At 45.7% G+C, this 23,371-nt stretch overlaps 1 protein-coding gene across 4 annotated transcripts in view; it reads right to left on the bottom strand.

Annotated features, from left to right (window-relative positions):
- LOC110491461 (vesicle transport through interaction with t-SNAREs homolog 1A) overlaps window positions 1–23,371 on the bottom strand; it is a 197,963-nt gene that overhangs the window by 118,629 nt on the left and 55,963 nt on the right. The window lies entirely within an intron of this gene.

Raw genomic sequence — 23,371 nt, 5'->3', positions numbered from 1 at the left:
CCTTTCCTGTTATAGTGTTGGACCCGGAGTTCTTCCTTGTCTGACCAGATTGTCTGGATGTAATGTTTTTATTTGCGCCTAAACCCAAATAAAGGAATGAGGATATCAACATTACAAAGCCATAATCCTGGCAAATTACACCGAGTCCCAACAAAGGGCTACATCTTGCATTGATGTCTTGTTTTATTTCATTTCATTTAGCCAGGTTTAAAACCAAACGAAATATCTAACCTCTTGGCTCCCGCATCTCTGTCACCTAGACCTACTGAGAGTGGTTAAGCCACTTCAACATAACAAGCCTTAGAGGTATCCAAAGGTGGGGGGGGGGGGGAAATGGTACCCCACCACCACCAGAAAATACAACCCCTACCTAATTAAAATAAACAAAATCTCCCGTCCGCACATTATTCATCTTGTCGCTACATCTCTATAATTTATAGCGAACGCCCACCAAATGCAAAAATATGTACAGATTCCAAAAACAATGAGGTGGGGTTTACAAGTGCGAGAGTGAGTGGCGAGCTCGGAGACACTCCTGGTACTGACCCCCGTGCCTCATCTCCAGGGTATAAATAAACATGTGTGTCCGTCGGTGGATCCTAATCAGAGAAAAAGAGAATCAAATGTATTCCTGGTCATTAATATTTCAGTGCTATACTGTAGGCCCATGTGAGAGAGACATGAATGATTCATTTAGACATCACCTCTGTCACAATCCCTTACCCGGCCCGGCCCGTGATCCGCCTTTGTGAATACCAAACAAAAGATGGCTTCCGCGTTTTTGGTCTGGGGTTCGGTGTTAATGTCTGGTTTTGGGGGGGGGCCTAGTGTGTGGAGGGGTGTGTGTGTGTGTGCGCGCGAGAGTACCAGAAAATGGACAGTGGGCGCATTGAAGTTAGAGAGCGTACTGTGTCAGCAGCCTAACAGTGAAACCCCTTACAGATGGATTCCACACAATGTTCCTCATTATCAGTATCATTTGGGTAATTCCAACGTCAGATCACACTTCACTACCAGCTCACTCTGCCAATCAGGACACGAGCATCTGCTAAATAATTAAATAGCAATACAAATGCCATCCCTCTCCATTTGCTGTGTTCACGGACACAGGCAACACATGCAGCAAACACACTGACAGCCTTCCTTTAATGTGGGTTGGGGTTCATTTAATGTCAAACGGTAATCCTCTCACTCACTGACGGATATGGGGTCTTCAACGAGGCTTTGACAACAGACACGTGCTCCATCCGTGTTTTGGATTGTGTTTGGCTTTGCGTGGCACTTTTCTGACAAGACCACAGCTAGATGAGATCACCATCATGCCACTCCTGCCATCTCAAGGTCCTGAGGGTATGGGCGATGAGTGTGTGTGAGTGAGTGTGTGTGTGTGCTGTACCTGTCGAGAGCTGCTGTGCCGTGGGGAGAGGATGACACTGATGTGATGCGTTGGCATGTGCCCTCGGGTGGTTTTGGTGTGGTTGTCATTTTGTTGTTTGTTTGGTTTCCTTCTCGATCCCCACATTATTAAAAAGACACCCAATATTAATAAATAACAAGCTCAAACGAGGGGATTGATGAGTAGTGATGGGGAATCAGGCTTTTCCCCATCTCTCAGCATTTGGACAAACGGTGAGATTTGACAGACAGTTCTCTCTGGGGAGTTTGAGCCAAATCAGTAAGACGATTGGGTGAGGAGAGAGGTGTGTGTCAAGGAGCCATTTCACAGTGTGTGTTCGTAAATGTACCAAAAGCTTCTATTCTCATAGTACACGGTCCACGACTTGCGTCGTGCTGTATATAAACCACAGCAAGGAAAATCATCTTCTAATACAAGTAAATGAAAAGAAAATGCAAACTAAACGTGAATAAAAACCAAATCAAACAGTTGATGTGAACAGCGCCAGTCAGACATTCTAAACCATTTAAAGAACAGTGTGTGGGGTCAAATCCCCGACAGCCACTCTAACGATGTACCAAAATACACAGAGGAAACACACATTCACATAGAAAATTAACACTCATCTACATAATTGATGGAACCTGAAAAAGGTCAACGAACCCTCATCTCAAACGTCCCAGCTACCCCCCCCCACACAGAAATTGTGTGGGACTTAAAAGAAGGAACACAAATAGTTTCTCCACAGTACCTAAAGCAAATCTGGATCAATATGATACACAACACAACTACAGGAACCTTTGTCAGAGGTTAGCCTCCTCTCTCTCTCTATTCCGAACAGGCGGAGGAGGAAGAGCAGAGGGAAGAACAAGGGAGGGAAAAAGAGGAGGAAGAGGTAGAAAAGAAGAACAAGAAATTGTTTTTATTTTTTCAGTGTTGCCGGTGTTGCTAATAGGTTTTGACAGAGCGCCGTCGGGGAAGAGGAAAGGAGGTTGGGGTTGAGTCGATAGCGGTGCGGTGCTCAGCGGCTAAGCTAGGCAAAACCCCTGGCACTTGGATAGAGGGCTGACCAGCGATCATTAGAAAGTCAATGAGTCCTGGAGCGCTCCGAGCTACGCTAGCTTTCCCAGGGAACAGAGCAGGGCCGGGCGCTAGCTAGCTAGCAGGGCCTAGCTTACACACAGAAACACCACCTCTGTATCTGATATACACTTTAAAAGACGCATGAAAAGGCACCTAATACACACGTGTAATAAAAAAAATGATATGCAGGCACAGAACGCACACGTAAAGGAGTACTAACAGAACCTGTCAAATGAAATGATTTGCGGACCGTTTTAACATCTACATTCACACAAAACAACAACCATCAATAAATGCTTCTCACGTATCCATACCGCACACAGGCATAAACTCTGACACGCAAATGAAAGCACTCTCTAAAAATGTTAACACCACACATGGCGTGGATATGCATAGACACACCAACCCACCCACCCGTGTTTTGACGGTATGCCATTACAGCCAGTGGCATAGAGGACACTTCTTTAATGCCATGACTCTTCTACATCACTGAGCATGTCCCGTCTCCTGGCCTACGCAGCAGACAGAGGATCCCCCGGGACGGCTGAACCCAGGTCAGTTTAGGGCCCGTAACCTCGCCTGGACCCATGCATTTTTAACTGCCTCCAACTGATCCCCTTACACCTCCACTTGACATTAAAAATAGTGTTTCTGTGGAGGTAAAACTCACCTTTACAGACAACAAATACTCCTTGTGCTCGGCCCTAATCAGCGCCGGGCTACAGCACACACAGACATTCTTAATAACTAACTGTCACTTTCCTCAACTCCTTTCCCTCCAGAATCTTCGTTCCTCTGCATCTCACTGCCACTGAACCAGCCCATTAGACCTGAATGTTGGAGAAGACCCACACTGGCCCCGGGGTTAGTAAGCAGTAAAAACTCCATACACTCCACATCTCTAAAGCTCATCCTCAACCACACATCCAACTGGTGGTTGAGGATGAGCTTTAGAGATGTGGAGTGTATGGAGTTTTTACTGCTTACTAACCCCGGGGCCAGTGTGGGTCTTCTCCAGCATTCAGGTCTAATGGGCTGGTTAAGTGGCAGTGAGATACAGAGGAACGAAGAGTCGGGGGGAAAGGAGAAAAGGAAAGTGACATTTATTAAAGAAAGTGTGTGTGTGTGTGTGCCCCTGTTCACAACTTCAGAGCTGAAGCTACAGTGCTGCTCATTTAAGCCGGTTTCATTCCAATGTGAGCTTAGTGAAAGGTAGGAGACTTGTAGATGGGCTTGGGGTTAAAGGGTGATGGACTTTTGATGTCATTTCCGGTATGAAATATCTGTGGTAGCACCATATCTGTTTACTTGTGGTTTTAAGGGTGATTCCTGTCATCAGCGCCACTCCGCGGAGGTGGGCCTGTGGGAAAGGTGACGCTGTAAAAAGCATTTTTTTACATCAGCAGTTAGGCCTATGGTGCATGCCCAGCCGTTATGCTGTATGCCAGGCCTATTCAACTACATTCTTAACGGGCTAGATTTCTAAAAAGATATTTGACATGCAATTATTTTTCCAAAGATGTATATAAAAAAAAACACATGTTATATGAAGCTATTAAAAATGTTGATAAAAGTAATTAAGGTCTTTTTTTAATGCATTTTCTCTATGATATTTACTGCCCACAGATACAGGAAAACATGGAACAGCAAGCTGTGTGATTCTCTATTTTAGGAAACAAATGATATACATTATTTAGGAAACTTTTGAATCTGGCCTTATTGCCATTATCTCAAAAAACTAAAAACTACAAATAACAAAGATGTGGGAATCAGATCATTCCAAATTCAATCTGAAGGAAGTATGCTTTGAATTCATTTCCCCTGTCGTTAGTAGTTGTTTTTTTGTCGCACTCCTTTCTAAAACGACTCCTCGTGAGTATCATGGAGGGAAACCGAAGGTTACGAACATGCTCCTGGGAGTCTTAGCTTTCAGGAATAATAACTTCTAGCCCAACCCGTTCAAACGCTAGAGACCCATTTATATTATAGCCCCCACGACCAAGTCCAAACAAAATGTGTCAGATGTATTAACACTTTACAGCTTTTCTTTGCATATTTAAGTGAACACACTTTAAGTACTTCTGTCTCTAGACGGTATTTGCTTTGATTTCTATAACATTGTTCTTATAAATTCACTTCAGATTCAGGTTCACGAGGAAACTATTCTCCAACCGATTCGGTCTCCAAAAACGGAGAAGAACGCCCTAAACTAACCATAGGTCAGTGTCTACAGGCGACTTCATCCTACACCACTGGAAATAGCCTGAATGGTCCAAGAGATCCAACAGCGAGAGAAGGGTTTCAGCCGGGACCCCCAGGGTGCTGTCCAATCCCCTCTCCTGGGCTCTGGCTGTACTGCAGCACGGCGGGGACGGTCAGAGCAAAGACAAGGCCGGTCCCTCAATATGGACAGTAAGCAGCACAACTACACTGTGCGAGTGTCGGAACATCTTTTACAGCCTATGACTTGACATACTGTACGTATTGCCTGGGTTGTGTGTGTTGGTTGTTTTGGGCCCTCTGTGGTCCTAAGGCTGTGTAACGGAGGCTCAGGTCGACAGTGAGAATGAGAGAATGATACAGAGAGAGGGAGAGAGATAGGGGGAAAGGGACAGATACAGAGGAAGAGGGGAAAGTGAAAGAGGAGACAAACCGATAGAAAGGGGGAGGAGAGATAAAGGGTGGGAAGGGGACAGATAGAGAGAGAAAGAAGAAACGGAGGGCTAGTGTGGGTGGAGCAGCCAGCGCAGGGGATTCACGATCACTCAGGCGCCGCCAGCCTTTTGAAGGGATTATTAACACGTTTTGATTACTCTGGTCCAGTTGTCACAGAAAATATAACCTCCATCAGAGTATGAAACGGACAGCCTTTTTCTTCTGGCCGTCGCAGCCCCCTCGCTTGCACACCCCCTCCGCCCCAGCCCGCCCGGCTCAAAGCAAGCCACTAATTACGGTTTCAGACATCTTGGAGTATGGACTAATACACTATTAGGCTGATAGAGAAATTAGTCGGCTCCTCTGGTGGCCTCTGAGTGAGAAAAAACACAGTTATTTCCCCTATTAACCGAGCTGAGTTTTCACTTCGACTTCAGTTTTATAAAACAAGTATTTGCAAAGAAGGTTTTCCAGAAACTTTTCAGAGGATGGGCCACGTTTTGCTTCCATAGACAAAGGGGAGAGAAATAACTATGTTCTTTATATTGATTAAATATGAAATGGGGAAATTCACAACCGATATCAAGAGCGGTAGAATTGCGTTAGAGAGGATTAATTAGAACGAATGGAACCATTAGAGTTAAGGACAAATGGACCATAATGTTGACGTGGACAGAGGATTCTACTTTACAGAAAACGCTAATTGCAGAAAGTCATTTTTAACTTTCCAGTCAAACATGGCACGTGAAAGAAGGAAGTGGACATAGGTCTCTCTCAAACTATTATAGAATTTGTGTCATACCGTTCCATAACCTATGGGATAACTTTCACTACTTACGAGAACATTTGGCAGAAATGCGTCTCCTCCATCTCTGCTACACAGGAGGCTTAGCCTCACATTGGACATAAAAGGTAAGAGAGAGATACTTCCTGTTCATTCGGTCATTGTTGGCGGAACCCAGGCAACTGGTGTCACCACTAGTTCGGGCCTGCCCTGGCTATAAACCCTGAGAAGCTGCGCTAGCCAATTGGGATCAATTAGCATCGTCGCTAACAGCCACTTTCAACCTGTCAGCAGGAAGCAGAGGGGCTAGCCGTTTGTCTCTGTCCAGACAGGCCCCCGTGGGAAGGATCTATTAGAACGCTAGCATAGGCAGGCTTCACAAGACCAGGCATAGTTAAGCCAGAAAGGAGTTATTGCAAAGGCTTGTTAAGAGTTTTAACATCATTAGGAATGATAAACAGACAAAAACAACAGATGAGTGAAACTATCAATCAGTTCAAATCATTCGGTGACAGAAATGCAATGAGATGTCTTACAGCTATCTAACCGTATCAAACAGAAATATGTAACCTCATCAAGTGTGATAGCTCAGATAAACACATCACACACACGCAGTCAGCTGGTTGTTTCCCTTCAACCCCAGCTGTGGCAGCTCAACAGCTTCTACCCCCCAAGCCATAAGACTGCTCAACAATGAATAAAATGGCCACCGGACTATTTACATTGACCCCCCCCCCCCTTTTGTACACTGCTGCTACTCACTGTTTATTATCTATGCATAGTCACTTCACCCCTACCTACATGTACAAATTATCTCAACTAACCTGTACCCCAGCACACTGACTCGGTACCGGTGCCCCCTGTATATAGCCTCGTTATTGTTATTGTGTTATTCTTAACTCTTCCTCAACTGCTCTGTTGGTTAAGGGCTTGTAAGTAAGCATTTCACGGTAAAGTCTACACTTGTTGTATTCGGCGCATGTGACAAATAAAGTTTGATTTGAACACAGTAAACACGGCACCGGATTTAGCATCTTGCTAGCACGCAGCGAGAGACATATGCTGCTTCCGTGGATTCTCACCCCGTCACTCGAAGACAAAATAACAAAAAGATGCCCGCAGACAGCCAAACACTGCTGAAACAAACCTCACCTTCTCTTTTCAAGGAATGCAGCATGAAAATAAAGCAGAAATGTGGAATCACAATCCACCTCAGTCAACCTGGGTACATACAGTGGGCTGAGAAAGTCCAGTGACCATTAACTATACTGAAACGAAATACAAACACAACATGTCAAGTGTTGGTCTCAAGTTAAAAGATGGTAGAAATGTCCATATGCACACCAAAGCTAATTTCTCTCAAATGTTGTGCACAAATTTGTTTACATCCCTTCAGTGAGAATTTCCTCTTTGCCAAGATAATCAAAGTTTTGTCACACAACACAATGCCACAGATGTCGAGTTTTGAGGGAGCGTGCAATTGGCATTCTGACTACAGGAATGTCCACCAGAGCTGTTGCCAGAGAATTGAATGTTCATTGCTCTACCACAAGCTACAGTGCCTTGCGAAAGTATTCGGCCCACTTGAACTTTGCGACCTTTTGCCACATTTCAGGCTTCAAACATAAAGATGTAAAACTGTATTTTTTTGTGAAGAATCAACAACAAGTGGGACACAATCATGAAGTGGAACGACATTTATTGGATATTTCAAACTTTTTTAACAAATCAAAAACTGAAAAATTGGGCGTGCAAAATTATTCAGCCCCCTTAAGTTAATACTTTGTAGCGCCACCTTTTGCTGCGATTACAGCTGGAAGTCGCTTGGGGTATGTCTCTATCAGTTTTGCACATCGAGAGACTGACATTTTTTCCCATTCCTCCTTGCAAAACAGCTCGAGCTCAGTGAGGTTGGATGGAGAGCATTTGTGAACAGCAGTTTTCAGTTCTTTCCACAGATTCTTGATTGGATTCAGGTCTGGACTTTGACTTGGCCATTCTAACACCTGGATATGTTTATTTTTGAACCATTCCATTGTAGATTTTGCTTTATGTTTTGGATCATTGTCTTGTTGGAAGATAAATCTCCGTCCCAGTCTCAGGTCTTTTGCAGACTCCATCAGGTTTTCTTCCAGAATGGTCCTGTATTTGGCTCCATCCATCTTCCCATCAATTTTAACCATCTTCCCTGTCCCTGCTGAAGAAAAGCAGGCCCAAACCATGATGCTGCCACCACCATGTTTGACAGTGGGGATGGTGTGTTCAGCTGTGTTGCTTTTACGCCAAACATAACGTTTTGCATTGTTGCCAAAAAGTTCAATTTTGGTTTCATCTGACCAGAGCACCTTCTTCCACATGTTTGGTGTGTCACCCAGGTGGCTTGTGGCAAACTTTAAACAACACTTTTTATGGATATCTTTAAGAAATGGCTTTCTTCTTGCCACTCTTCCATAAAGGCCAGATTTGTGCAATATACGACTGATTGTTGTCCTATGGACAGAGTCTCCCACCTCAGCTGTAGATCTCTGCAGTTCATCCAGAGTGATCATGGGCCTCTTGGCTGCATCTCTGATCAGTCTTATCCTTGTATGAGCTGAAAGTTTAGAGGGACGGCCAGGTCTTGGTAGATTTGCAGTGGTCTGATACTCCTTCCATTTCAATATTATCGCTTGCACAGTGCTCCTTGGGATGTTTAAAGCTTGGGAAATATTTTTGTATCCAAATCCGGCTTTACACTTCTTCACAACAGTATCTCGGACCTGCCTGGTGTGTTCCTTGTTCTTCATGATGCTCTCTGCGCTTTTAACGGACCTCTGAGACTATCACAGTGCAGGTGCATTTATACGGAGACTTGATTACACACAGGTGGATTGTATTTATCATCATTAGTCATTTAGGTCAACATTGGATCATTCAGAGATCCTCACTGAACTTCTGGAGAGAGTTTGCTGCACTGAAAGTAAAGGGCTGAATAATTTTGCACGCCCAATTTTTCAGTTTTTGATTTGTTAAAAAAGTTTGAAATATCCAATAAATGTCGTTCCACTTCATGATTGTGTCCCACTTGTTGTTGATTCTTCACAAAAAAATACAGTTTTATTTCTTTATATTTGAAGCCTGAAATGTGGCAAAAGGTCGCAAAGTTCAAGGGGGCCGAATACTTTCGCAAGGCACTGTACCTACAACGTTCTTTTAGAGAATTTGGCAGTACGTCCAACCAGCCTCACAACCGCAGACCACGTGTAACCACGCCAGTCCAGGACCCACACATCCGGCTTCTTCACCTGCAGGATCATCTGAGACAAGCCACCCGGACAGCTGATTAAACTGAGGAGTATTTCTCTCTGTAATAAAGCACTTTCGTGGGGAAAAACTCACTCTGATTGGCTGGGCCTGGCTCTCAAGTGGGTGGGCCTATGCCCTCCCATGCCCACCCATGGCTGTACCCCTGCCCAGTCATGTGAAATCCATAGAGTAGGACCTAATGAATTTATTTCAATTGACTGATTTTCTTTAGGAACTGTAACTCAGTAAAATCAATGAAGTTGTTGTACATTGCGTTTATATTTTTGTTCAGGACAGATATCCATGTGTGAAATGTATATACGACAAAACGCTAATTATTGAGTGAGAAGCTGTTTGTGAAACATACACATGATCTGTGGACGTGGTAAAGTGGCGGACATCAAAGGGGTCCGGAGTGAGAAAAAGGTAAAAGTAGGCCATGCCATGGCTGTAGAGAGAGACAGAAGAGGGAGGGAGACAGGGAAGACAGAGGGAGCGAGAGAGAGAGACGGGGGGAAAGAGAGAGGGAGACGGGGGGAGAGAGAGACGGGGGGAAAGAGAGAGGGAGAGAGAGAGACGGGGGGAAAGAGAGAGGGAGAGAGAGACGGGGGGAAAGAGAGAGGGAGAGACAGGGGGAAAGAGAGAGCGAGAGAGAGAGAGACGGGGGGAAAGAGAGAGAGAGAGACGGGGGGAAAGAGAGAGAGAGAGACGGGGGGAAAGAGAGCGAGAGAGAGACGGGGGGAAAGAGAGCGAGAGAGAGATGGGGGGGGAAAGAGAGCGAGAGAGAGACGGGGGGGAAAGAGAGCGAGACGGGGGAAAGAGAGAGGGAGAGAGAGAGACTGGGGGGAAAGAGAGCGAGACGGGGGGAAAGAGAGAGGGAGAGAGAGAGAGAGACGGGGGGAAAAGAGAGAGGGAGAGAGAGAGACGGGGGGAAAGAGAGAGGGAGAGAGAGACAGACGGGGGGAAAGAGAGACGGGGGAAAGAGAGAGAGACGGGGGGAAAGAGAGAGAGAGGGGGGCAAAGACAGAGGGGGAAAGAGAGCGGTAGAGAGAGACAGACGGGGGGAAAGAGAGCGGGAGAGAGAGACGGCGGGAAAGAGAGAGAGAGAGAGACGGGGGGAAAGAGAGAGAGACGGGGGGAAAGAGAGAGAGAGAGAGACGGGGGGAAAGAGAGAGAGAGAGAGACGGGGGAGAGACGGGGGGAAAGAGAGAGAGAGAGAGACGGGGGGAAAGAGAGAGAGAGAGAGACGGGGGGGAAAGAGAGAGAGAGAGAGAGACGGGGGAAAGAGAGAGAGAGAGACAGACGGGGGGGAAAGAGAGATGAAGAGAGAGAGACGGGGGGAAAGAGAGATGAAGAGAGAGAGACGGGGGGAAAGAGAGGGAGAGAGAGAGACGGGCGGAAAGAGAGAGGGAGAGAGAGACAGACGTAGGTAAGAGAGAGGGAGAGAGAGACAGACGAGGGAAAGAGAGAGGGAGAGAGAGACAGACGAGGGAAAGAGAGAGGGAGAGAGAGACAGACGTAGGTAAGAGAGAGGGAGAGAGAGACAGACGAGGGAAAGAGAGAGGGAGAGAGAGACAGACGAGGGAAAGAGAGAGGGAGAGAGAGACAGATGGGGGAAAGAGAGAGGGAGAGAGAGACGGGGGAAAGAGAGAGGGGGGAAAGAGAGCGGGAGAGAGAGACAGACGGGGGGAAAGAGAGCGGGAGAGAGAGACAGACGGGGGGGAAAGAGAGCGGGAGAGAGAGACAGACGGGGGGGAAAGAGAGCGGGAGCGAGAGACAGACGGGGGAAAGAGAGCGGGAGAGAGAGACAGACGGGGGAAAGAGAGGGAGAGAGAGACAGGGGGAAAGAGAGGGAGAGAGAGACAGGGGGAAGAGAGGGAGACGGGGGAAAGAGAGAAGGAGAGAAAGAGAGAGACGGGGGGAAAGAGAGAAGGAGAGAGACGGGGGGGGAAAGAGAGAGGTAGAGAGACGGGGGAAAGCGAGAGGGAGAGAGACGGGGGATAGCGAGAGAGACGGGGAGAGAGAGAGACGGGGAGAGAGAGCGAGAGACGGGGAGAGAGATCGAGAGACGGGGAGAGAGCGAGAGATGGGGAGAGAGAGCGAGAGATGGGGAGAGAGCGAGAGACGGGGAGAGAGAGCGAGAGACGGGGGGGAAAGAGAGACGGGGGGAAAGAGAGAGGGAGAGAGAGACGGGGGGAAAGAGAGAGAGGGGGGGAAAGAGAGCAAGAGAGAGACAGACGGGGGGGAAAGAGAGGGAGAGAGAGACGAAGGGAAAGAGAGAGGGAGAGAGAGACAGGGGGAAAGAGAGAGGGAGAGAGAGACAGGGGGAAAGAGAGAGGGAGAGAGAGACGGGGGAAGAGAGGGAGACGGGGGAAAGAGAGAAGGGGAGAGGGACGGGGAGAGAGAGACGGGGAGAGAGAGACGGGGAGAGAGACGGGGAGAGAGAGACGGGGAGAGAGAGACGGGGAGAGAGAGAGGGAGAGAAAGACGGGGGGAGAGAGCGAGACGGGGGAGAAAGAGAGAGGGAGAGAGACGGGGGAGAGAGAGACGGGGGGAAAGAGAGAGGGAGAGAGAGACGGGGGAAAGAGAGAGGGAGACAGAGAGACGGGGGAGAAAGAGAGAGGGGGGGAAAGAGAGCAAGAGAGAGAGACAGACGGGGGGAAAGAGAGAGAGAGACAGACGGGGGTGAAAGAGAGCGGGAGAGAGAGACAGACGGGGGGAAAGAGGGAGAGAGAGAGATGGGGGAGAGAGAGGGAGAGACGGGGGAGAGAGAGAGAAAGACGGGGGGAGAGAGGGAGAGACGGGGAGAGAGAGAAGGAGAGAAAGACGGGGGGAGAGAGGGAGAGACGGGGAGAGAGAGAGGGAGAGAAAGACGGGGGAGAGAGGGAGAGACGGGGAGAGAGAGAGGGAGAGAAAGACGGGGGGAGAGAGGGAGAGACAGGGAGAGAGAGACTGGGAGAGAGAGAGACGGGGGGAGAGAGAGAGAGACGGGGGAAGAGAGAGAGAGACGGGGGAGAGAGAGAGACGGGGGAGAGAGAGACGGGGGAGAGAGAGAGAGACGGGGAGAGAGAGAGACGGGGGAGAGAGAGAGAGAGACGGGGAGAGAGAGAGAGAGAGACGGGGGAGAGAGAGAGAGACGGGGAGAGAGAGAGAGAGAGCGAGAGACGGGGAGAGAGAGAGAGGGGGGGAGAGAGAGCAAGAGAGAGAGACAGACGGGGGGAAAGAGAGACAGACGGGGGGAAAGAGGGAGAGAGAGAGAGTGACGGGGAGAGAGAGAGGCGGGGAGAGAGAGAGAGCTGGGGAGAGAGAGAGGGAGAGAGAAGGGGGGAAAGAGAGAGGGAGAGAGAGACGGGGGGAAGAGAGGGAGACGGGGGGAAAAAGAGAAGGAGAGAAAGAGAGAGACGGGGGGAGAGAGGGAGAGAGACGGGGGGAAAGAGAGAGGGAGACGGGGGAGAGACGGGGGAGAGAGGGAGAGACGGGGGAGGGGCGGGGGGAAAGAGAGCGACGGGGAGAGAGAGAGGGAGAGAAAGACGGGGGGAGAGAGGGAGAGAGAGAGATGGGGAGAGAGAGAGACGGGGAGAGAGAGAGACGGGGAGAGAGAGAGAGAGACAGGGAGAGAGAGAGAGAGACAGGGAGAGAGAGAGAGAGAGGGAGAGAGACGGGGAGAGAGAGAGACGGGGAGAGAGATGGGGAAGGGACGGGAGAGGGACGGGGAGAGAGAGACGGGGAGAGAGAGACGGGGAGAGAGAGAGAGAGACGGGAGAGAGAGAGAGACGGGGAGAGAGAGAGAGACGGGGAGAGAGAGAGAGAGACGGGGAGAGAGAGAGAGAGACGGGGAGAGAGAGAGAGAGACGGGGAGAGAGAGAGAGACGGGGAGAGAGAGAGAGACGGGGAGAGAGAGAGAGAGACGGGGGGAGAGAGAGAGAGACGGGGGAGAGAGAGAGAGACGGGGGAGAGAGAGAGAGACGGGGGAGAGAGAGAGAGACGGGGGAGAGAGAGAGAGACGGGGGAGAGAGAGAGAGACGGGGAGAGAGAGAGAGACGGGGAGAGAGAGAGAGACGGGGGAGAGAGAGAGACGGGGGAGAGAGAGAGACGGGGGAGAGAGAGAGAGACGGGGGGAAAGAGAGAGGGAGAGAGACAGGGGGGAAGGAGAGAGGGAGAGAGAGGGGGGGAAAGAGAGAGGGAGAGAGAGACGGGGGGGAAGAGAGAGGGAGAGAGAGACGGGGGGGAAAGAGAGAGGGAGAGAGAGACGGGGGGGAAAGAGAGAGGGAGAGAGAGACGGGGGGGAAAGAGAGAGGGAGAGAGAGACGGGGGGGAAAGAGAGGGAGAGAGAGAGACGGGGAGAGAGAGAGACGGGGGAGAGAGAGAGACGGGGGGAGAGAGAGAGACGGGGGGAGAGAGAGAGACGGGGGGAGAGAGAGAGACGGGGGGAGAGAGAGAGGCGGGGAGAGAGAGAGAGGCGGGGAGAGAGAGAGAGAGAGAGAGCTGGGGAGAGAGAGAGAGCTGGGGAGAGAGAGAGAGCTGGGGGGAGAGAGAGAGAGGACGAGTTCAGTCATGGAGGCAGAAATGGAGAGAGAAGGGGGAGGAAGTGATGGAGAGACTGAAGTAAAGATGCCGAGAGATAACAGTGGACGGATGGATGGAAAGGTTCGGCCAGTCCCAGGCTGGGAGCGAGCTGAGCTCAGGTGCGAGTTCTGAGGAGGCACCTTCTGTCGGTCGCTCTGCAGCCCCATGTGGACAGGAGACTAGGGCTCCAGACAGACACGGGCCTCTTGTTTGGCCCAAATAAATCCAGGTGGCCCATGACACATGGCCCGGCCACTCTACATCTACCTAATTGGCATTAGCCAGGGAACCTTGCCCATTTGAGTGTTTACAGGGATGTTACAGGGGATGCACATATGCACTGCACTCCACCAAACCTGCAGTGTATCGCAGGACCTCTCTACAGTACTTAAACTGCCATAGACTAATGAAGTTGCAGAAAGGCTTTGGGTACTTTTGTGTACAACGCGGGTCAACAGACTTCCTACTTGGCTCGAGTGTGTGTGAAATGTGGATGCTAAGCAGATCGAAATATTGCATTGGCTTGTAACAGCCCAACTTCCAACAGGTTGCACTGGCACCTTCTGAAATGGGTTTTATGCTGACATTTTAAAACAGTTTAAAACACGCTGGCAGTGGCAGATGGGACAGTGTTGCCATTTCCCCATGTGGATACATAACACACATGGCCTCCCAACTGACCAAGTAAATTGAGCACTTGGGTCTCAGCAGATTTCAAATGGTTCTGGCTAACATACAAAGGCAAAACAAGAAAGTTGAAGTCTTTATATAAGCATGTTTATATAAAAATGTCCTAAATGAGTGCCCTTACCTACTGATGACCTCTGAACTCCAATTGAACTTCCATTGGCAAAGTTTGAGGAAGTCAAATTGATACTATCAAAGTCAATTATGCAATTTCCTTACCATGCAACCAAGAATAACATGTTATTTTCTTCTTCCTCTACAAAATGGGGTAGAGAATAACCTATAATTGACGTGGAATAAAATCACGACAATATCACCAGGAGACTCAAAGGCTCCAGTGGGGGAAAAAAACACTGGAAAGAAATGCTGACCGCGATCAAATGTACTGTATATCACAGATCAAGTTCCTATATCTCAGCATGTTCAGGTAACTGTATCTATACTGTTAAAGGTATGATGGTGAAGCCATTGTTGTCGTCGCCATTTCACAGAGTCACTGTGTAAATTACAAGTGAAGGCTTCCCCTGGAGAGGAGAGTGAACCTGTCGTCGAGACTGGGGAGCAGACGTGCGTTCAAAACTCCACCAGAACACACAGCATCTCCATATGGGTAACATACTAATAATCACCTGTCCCATTGTGTGTGTGTGTGTGTGTGTGAGTGTGTTAAGCAAAAGAGCTTTGCATGAAAGAAGGGATCCTGGAATCTAATTATTGTAAAGAAGACAAACACACGTCTCCCCCCTCCACATGACTGAATTCAGAAACACTAACGATTACAGTATGCATTAAGTAAGCTGTTACAAGAGGCATTCCACCTTTCTTTCAGTCAGTCTATATAGCAAGCTCAGTGCTTCTCCTATATTCATTTAGCAGCGGCGCGACGCCACTCTAAATCATTGACGCCACTCCCGAAAACATTATTTTAAAAATACATGTTTTTTCCAGTGTAAACAAAGGACTAAAACCAGATATTGTTAAATAAAATCATCTTCGAGAACTAACAACCACTAAATTTAAAAACTAGACAGGCAGAGAGAATCTATGGGGCCCTCATCGACTTTGTTATAATGCTTGAGTCACTGAGAAAGCATAAGAGCACAGCATAAGCCATGGCAAAATGTGTAGAATTGCAGGAAATTAGCTTTAAAACTGAAAAGTTCTCTAAGCCCCATGGCAAAATGTGTAGAATTGAAGGAAATGAGATATAAAACTTCAATTCTGTCTCTCAGCCCTATGAATTTGTTAAATAGAATTGCAGGAAATTAGCTTTAAAACTGGAAATGTTCTCTAAGCACCAAGAGAAAATGTATAGAATTTAAGGATATTAGATTTAAAACTTCAAATCTTTATCTCAGCCCAATGAGAAAATGTGTATAATTACAGGAAATTAGCTGTAACTGAAAATTCTCTCAGACACATGTCAAAATGTGTAGAATTGCAGGAAGTTAGCTTTAAAACTGCAGTTAATTCTCTCAGCCCAAAGACAAAATGTGTAGCATTGCAGGAAATTTGCTTTAAATACAGAAACATTTTGTCTCTGCGGCCAAGACGGTCTTGAAACAGCACCGTAGGCCACGCACACTACCACGCTCTGAATGTCAACGATGACCAATGACTGAAAGATGCCTATATTATGTTAACACTACAGGAAATTTAAACTTGCAACCTTTGTTAGTCTTACTAATGACTCAACTGACCGTGTCAAAATCTCCTGAGAGTTTTATGGTAAAAAAAAAATAGGGGTCTCCCAAGTGGTGCAGAGGTCTAAGCAGTGCTAGCTGTGCCACTAGAGATTCTGGGTTCGAGTCCAGAATCTGTCACAGCAGGCCGCAACCGGGAGACCCATGGAGCGGTGCACAATTGGCCCAGCGCTGTCCGGGTTAGGGGAGAGCTTGGCCAGCAGGGATGTCCTTATACCATCGCGTACTAGCGACTTCTGTGGCAGGCCGGGCGCAGCGCACGCTGACACGATCGCCAGGTGTACGGTGTTTCCTCCGACACATTGGTGCAGCTCAACATACACAAAAATGAAAAAATAAAACTATATACAAAAAAAACAAGCATAGCCTTTTCCAGACAAACATTTCCTTAATGAACTAATTCCTACTAGTGATATGAGTTCAATGCTATGATCCGCAAACAGAAAAATAGTCAAATCTAGCGCTGCACAATCACAACAAGTTCTGGGAAATAAATATGTCTGGGATGTCTGTCTGAAAACAAAGGTTAAGGGCTCTTTTATATTAAAATGATTCCCATGAATATAATCAGAAAAAGCACAAGGACAACAATTCAAGTCAACCTGCAGTTCTACCAAGTGGAGCCTTTCAAACATGTTTTCAAATTGAGCAAATATGTTTCCCCAAAGCTATTAATGAGGGGAGAGGTCAGGGAAAAATGGTATGAATCAGCTAATTGTATTAACATTGACTCGCATGGTCTTGTATTTCTATTCTTGAATTGTGTTGCATAAATGCCTAAAAACACTTAGGTGCATTTAGGACAAAATGATATTCTGATATTGTTTGACATGTTAATAAAATAACACCATTTGGTTCCTAGAGAAGGAGAGCAAGAAATGCTTCAACCTCGGTGCTAGAAACTGCCATATAAACAACCTTGCTCAACTGCCATCATCCTGCACATCACATTTCTTAACGTTAGGCAATATAAAACTGCTATTGTTTTTGGAAATCAGGGGTATTTGTTTGGGATATTTGTGTCCTTCGAGAAGTTTACCTATGCTTCAAGAAATAAATTCTACCACTTTAGGAAAATATGGCAACCCTTCCATTGGGGTTGGTGGACGTGAGCTTGTAGATCGATGTAGCTATTGTCTCGCTGTAATGTACTGTTTCTACTGCTTTGTGTATATGTTGAAATCTCTCGTCATTTGTCTTATTTAGTCTTTATTAGGATTATTACAATTCTAATTCAACTCATTTATTATTTGCATTTTGTTTTAATTTACTTTTATTATTGGGGGGGGGGGGTTGCTTTACCTTTTGTCGTAGTACTTACTCTTGCTGTGTTGTATTATTCTGTTGTTGAATAATTGAACAAATATTTAAAAAAACTAAAAAAGGTGCACTTAAAGGAATACTTTGATGATGGTAAATGGGGTCAATTCCATTTCAATTCAGGAAGTACACAGAAGTTCCAATTATCTTCAATTAGGAAACCGTTGAATTGGAATTTGGTTTATTTTCTGAATTGACTGGAATTGAAATGGAATTGACCCCAACCCAGCAGTATATTCCTTACACAGCTCTCCTAACAGGTGAAGGTGTTTGAATACAGTTCAGCAGCCCTACAGGGATTACGTTGGATGACTGACAAATGTGAGTACAGACTTTATTGTTCATTCGTTCTCTGTGATATACTGATTTGACAAGAAATAATGACAGAACAAGACTGAAAACACACGGGGAGAAAAAAAAAAATCAGGGAATTGAACGGAGGGCAAACAGAAGAAAGAAAAACACACTGATATTCTCAGAAGGCACGACAACAAAACAAAAACTCTGTGATAAATACATGGCCAGTGCTTGTGAGTTGCCTCTGGTTTCTTTTAAGGAACTCTTTTCGGCCCAAATACTTTCAACTCTGTGTCCTGTGTGTGTGTGTGTAAGTCCTGTAGTCACCTTCTGCAGAGGGAGAATCACCCGGGCTTACAGTACCTCATACGGTGGCTCAAGGGCGCGGCCTATCTGCCATACAGCAGAATGCAAACATGAAAATCTCCCTATGCAGAGCCATCCATCCACTCACTCACTCGAGGCAGGTTCATTACTATGGGAGAGTCAAACTGGTTGCACTGCCAAGGTTATGTTCTTTAACGGGAGGAAGAAAGGAACAGACTGAAGTTCTGCAACTTAAAATTCATATCAGACTAGAGTTCCAACTGTGATTTACATAAAAAGGGAAAGGCATATTTGGATTGAGACCAATTAAGGTACTGTATCCTGTAGGATGATCTTTTCCACACATCTACGCCCCTCAGAAACTGTACTTTACGGTACATATGACAAAGAACTAAGGGTCCAAACTGGAACACCTTTGTTGGTGTGTTTATCACAACTACAGCAGCTGACATTCTACTGTTCTTCATACGGTATTAGGGCCAGAAACATACAGCCATAAAGACAATGTAATCCTTTACCAACACAAGAATTTGACACAACAAAAAAACAAAACATCTCACTATTCATATCATATTGCGAGTCTTGTTTCCAGCCCTCATCTCTCATCTCACTATCCCCATCTCAGCTAAACACACGGTTGTGGTGGCTGTGGTCAACCCCCCCTCCATCCCCACTCTACTCGTCTCCATTCCCCCCTAGACAAAAGCCTTGCTGTCCTACTGACTGGCAGATGGGACGACCAGCTGACATCCCGGGTCGGGCCGTTTCATGTTCCCCGGGCGTCCTGTCCGTGGGCACGGGGCTGCCGAGGAGGAAACTCTTTTGAGGGGCCGAGGGGGTAAACGTGGGGAGCCGCTCCTCAGGGCGACCAGGAGAGCAAACAGAGGGGACAGACGGAGACGCCTAATAATGTGTTTCTGAGGGTTAGCGTGTGTGAAGTATGTGTGTGTGATTATATATATATAAAAATATATGGAAAGGGGTTAGTAACATAATTTAGCCCTGAACACATGACTGCATACTAGCCTAACTAGCCCTCTGCATACTAGCCTTCACATGCAACAAACAGACATGAAAGCTGCTAGACGAAAGTGTCTTGGTTCCCCATCACAGAGCTATGATGCTCTCCACTGACCTACATCCACTGGTGTACCCAACGACACGTATCAATATGCTGATCGCACTGCATCTCTCTGTCCTTACTCCATCTCTTACTCCCCAACCCCCCCTCCCCCCATGCGTAATTATACATTTTTCTCTTTTCCACTGATTTGACTAGCGTCAATCTACTGTCTGTCATCAATGTGTCACTGGCATCACAGAATTAATATTTCTGATCCGGGTCCCGGGTGAGGAGGTGGCACACTTCTCCCGCTCTGACTCTCCTTTACTTCATTTCTCTCCCCCCCACGTCTCTTTTTTAATATTTTAGCACGTCAGATGTAGCAAGTCTTTAAAGCGCCCATGGGGTCCCCGAGTCCTCACTTTTGTCTCCCATTTCCTTCTGAAAGACTTTCTTTATGTGCAACCCCGCTCATCCCAGTTGTTTTTAGCCCTCTCCCTGTCTCTCCCTGTCTCTCCCCGTCTCTCCCCGTCTCTCCCTCCGTATCACTCAGAGATCAGCATTTCACTTTCTGTTGTGCGAACAGGGAGGTGTCTTTATAGTGGTTGTAACCTCAAAATAGTAGCAAATAAGCTGCTTTTTGGTTTGACATAGGAGTTCTACCATTTTAAAGGTGCTTTGCTGATACTTTGAGATAAGGCTTCATTATAAACAATTACTACGATATATCTAACATGTTTACTAACAATTACTACGATATATCTAACATGTTTACTAACAATTACTACGATATATCTAACATGTTTACTAACAATTACTACGATATATCTAACATGTTTACTAACAATTACTACGATATATCTAACATGTTTACTAACAATTACTACGATATATCTAACATGTTTACTAACAATTACTACGATATATCTAACATGTTTACTAACAATTACTACGATATATCTAACATGTTTACTAACAATTACTACGATATATCTAACATGTTTACTAACAATTACTACGATATATCTAACATGTTTACTAACAATTACTGCTATATAGCTCTAACATGTTTACTAACAATTGCTGCTATATATATATATATATATATATATATATATATATATATATATATATATATATATATATATATATATATATATATAAAACATGTTTACTAACAATTACTACTATATATCTAACATGTTTACTAACAATAATTAATCGTAAGGCGAATTATGAGCACGGTTTATTTTTTTTTCATCAAATCATTTTTGTTTGTTATATATGAAATATATATATATGAAAACAGTTTTTATACTTTTAGAACTTGTAATGGAACTATTCAAAAGTAACAGAAATGTGCATTGTTAATTTATCGAAATGTGTCTTTTAACATTGTGGTATTCATGTTTACATAATTTAAGACATTTCAATCCAATGGATGATTTGTTGACCTTCCAATGGGCTTCATTATTAATCTTGTAATGTTGCCTTCTGTACTTAAGAAGGAATAAATCTTTACTATTGCAACGCCGCGAACGAAGCAGAAAATGCTCAGAGGTCTTTCCCTCCTTCCAGACTGAGCCTCGGCTAATAATTACGTCAAGACTAGTTATGCTGATAGAAAGCCTGCTCTTTGCTGAAGCTAATCATTTCTACTTAAGGTCTGATTACTGTAGATCCACCGCTTTCTCCTAACACCGTTGATCCCTGTTAGCTCTTAGCGTCCACTGTGCAGACAAAACTGTCTGCTAACAGGATGCTATGCTAGCAGTGCTAATGGAACTAACTGAAGCAGAAAGTTCTCTCTTCACATTTCTGTGGACTATCTATCGCAACTGGCCACTTTAATTTCGCACAAACATCTCACGAGCTTCATTCTGATACGGCCGCCATCAAATGGGTCCACTTAACTTGAGCTAACATCGCAAGTCGGATTCTTGCGACAAACACCTGCGGACTCACAGACAGACAAGTGAATGCGCAGATGAACCCCACACACTCTCTCGAGTCTGTTGGTTGAGCTCTTGCATTGAGGGGTCTGTATGCAGGCTGGCCATTGTGTCAGGTCGGGGCCTTTGTCTGTGCAGGCTGAAACCAGCGATTGCGCCTTAGCTAGCACAGTTCAAGCGTAAACACTTTTTGTGTGCCACAATAAACACTGTTGCCAGTAGACCCCTAAATCCATGGAACAGCTGAGTCCTAGGGTGTCCAAGATAATGGCAATTTATTGCAATGTGAGGCTTTCTCATAGCCCCCCCCCCAATAGTTTCCCCCCTCAAACCGATTAAAATTAAGCCGTAAACATGTGAGAATGGAATTAGCACATTTAGCGAGTCTCCTCTTCCCACATCGCATTTTCTCTCTGGAGTGGCTGATCCCGGCAGCCAAACGCGGGTGCAAATTTTAATGACTCGCGTCGTTTTTGAAGTCCACATGAAAAAAGCGGCGCCCGCCGTTTGTGGCGGCGCTAGATATGGCAAGGCCGCGGCCGGGGAGGGGGGGGGCACACGCCGCAAACCCGGACTCGGGCTCCTCGATAGGATCGGTGTCATTTTCCTCTTCATGATAAGACGCCTCGCTGACAAGGCCCGATTAGGAGAGAAAAAAAATCATTATTACGAGACCTTTCATCCACCAGGGGGTTTACCGATAAACAGCTCGCCCGTGGGTAGATTTACTGAAAGCAAAATGTTAGGCTATACGTTAAGGCGTATATGTTGGAAATACAGTTTTGGGCTGTGTGTGTGTATATTTCTTACTTCCTTGATACAAAATACATACATTTCCCCCGAAAATATATTTCATAAAAGGCCTCCTTCGTGCATAACTGCAAACTGAAGCTGTGAAATATTTAAGTCCCAGCTCGCAGGGCCATGAATCAAACCATTATCAAATAACTTCCTATTCTTTTTGAAACAACACAGCATTCAGATTTTATCAGACTACAAAAAAACTAAAGTTATTTAATATGCTATACCTTCAGGAAATCCACTTTAGCAAACTGTCCTTATAAAAGACAAATGAATAAGAACATACTGAAATATTCAATTACACTCTGCCACAGAGTGAATAAACTGAAACAGAAGTTTAAAAAGAACCAAAAAGGATCTTCACAATGCATTTGGAAATTATGTAAATACATTGCATTAATCAATTTATAAATTAACTGCTTGCATAAACTTATATTTCTGTATTTTGGATATGATACAAAATTAATTAAGAGCAAATATTTGGGTAAATACAACAACTAACCCCTATGAAGCCCTTTCTCCATACAATGATATGCAGGCCTAAGCTAGAGACAAAGGAGCATGTAAACAACAATTATACAAATTAAGTTATTCAAACTATAACATATTTTGTGACTAACACATTATATACTTTTGTTCCTTATGAAGTAAAAAATGGAACATCTATTCTGACCACTTACCAGTAGATTTAGATGCATTTTTCCTTTGCCCAAGAACTAGATATGATATAATGATGCTAAATGACATTGACAGATATCATTTCAGGTTTGTATTTTTTATTTTTGTCTTCTGTTACCTAATAGCACGAAAACCAGTCAACATGGGCTAGAAATGTGTTTCGAATCATGAGAAAACAAGAAAAACATCTTTAATAAAAGCCAGATCCTAAAAATACTTCTAGGTATTGCTAAATATAGCTTGTTAAGTCATTTACTAGGTGCTTAGCCACAAGGTTTTGAAGCGCAAGCATCACTTTGGTGGCTAAACACCAAAAGAAAGATGAATTCTGATCTGAAGACAGAGCGGGGAGAAATGAAGAGTGAAAATAGAAAGACTAAGATGGAAAGGAAGAGATGGAGTGCGAGCCGGGGACAAGCGTGTGCCATGTTCTGGGGCACTCCAGCATCCATGGACTCACAGCAAGGCTCAAAGTCATGCTCTGCTTCAAACGGTAGCCGAGGAGTTTAGGTTCACAAAATATATTTATTTTTTCATCCGATCATTTATCCATTTATTTCTCCGTGCTCTGACGCTAGAGCCGTGTTCGATGACGGCGCTCTCTCCCTCCTTCCCCCTCTCCCCCTCGCTTTTAATACCGCTGCAGTTGGAAATCAAAACCGCCCTAAAAACAAATTGACGTCCTCTAATATAGGCGTCACCTTATCACAGGGTCCTTGCGCGTCTGCCTTGGTGACAACGGCAGGGCTGCTTAAGCTTAGCCCATGATGTCTG

Source organism: Oncorhynchus mykiss, chromosome 16 (assembly GCF_057628025.1).
Source record: "Oncorhynchus mykiss isolate SJ-2025 chromosome 16, ASM5762802v1, whole genome shotgun sequence".
NCBI classification, from domain to species: domain Eukaryota; kingdom Metazoa; phylum Chordata; class Actinopteri; order Salmoniformes; family Salmonidae; genus Oncorhynchus; species Oncorhynchus mykiss.
This window is presented reverse-complemented; position numbering and strand designations above follow the sequence as displayed.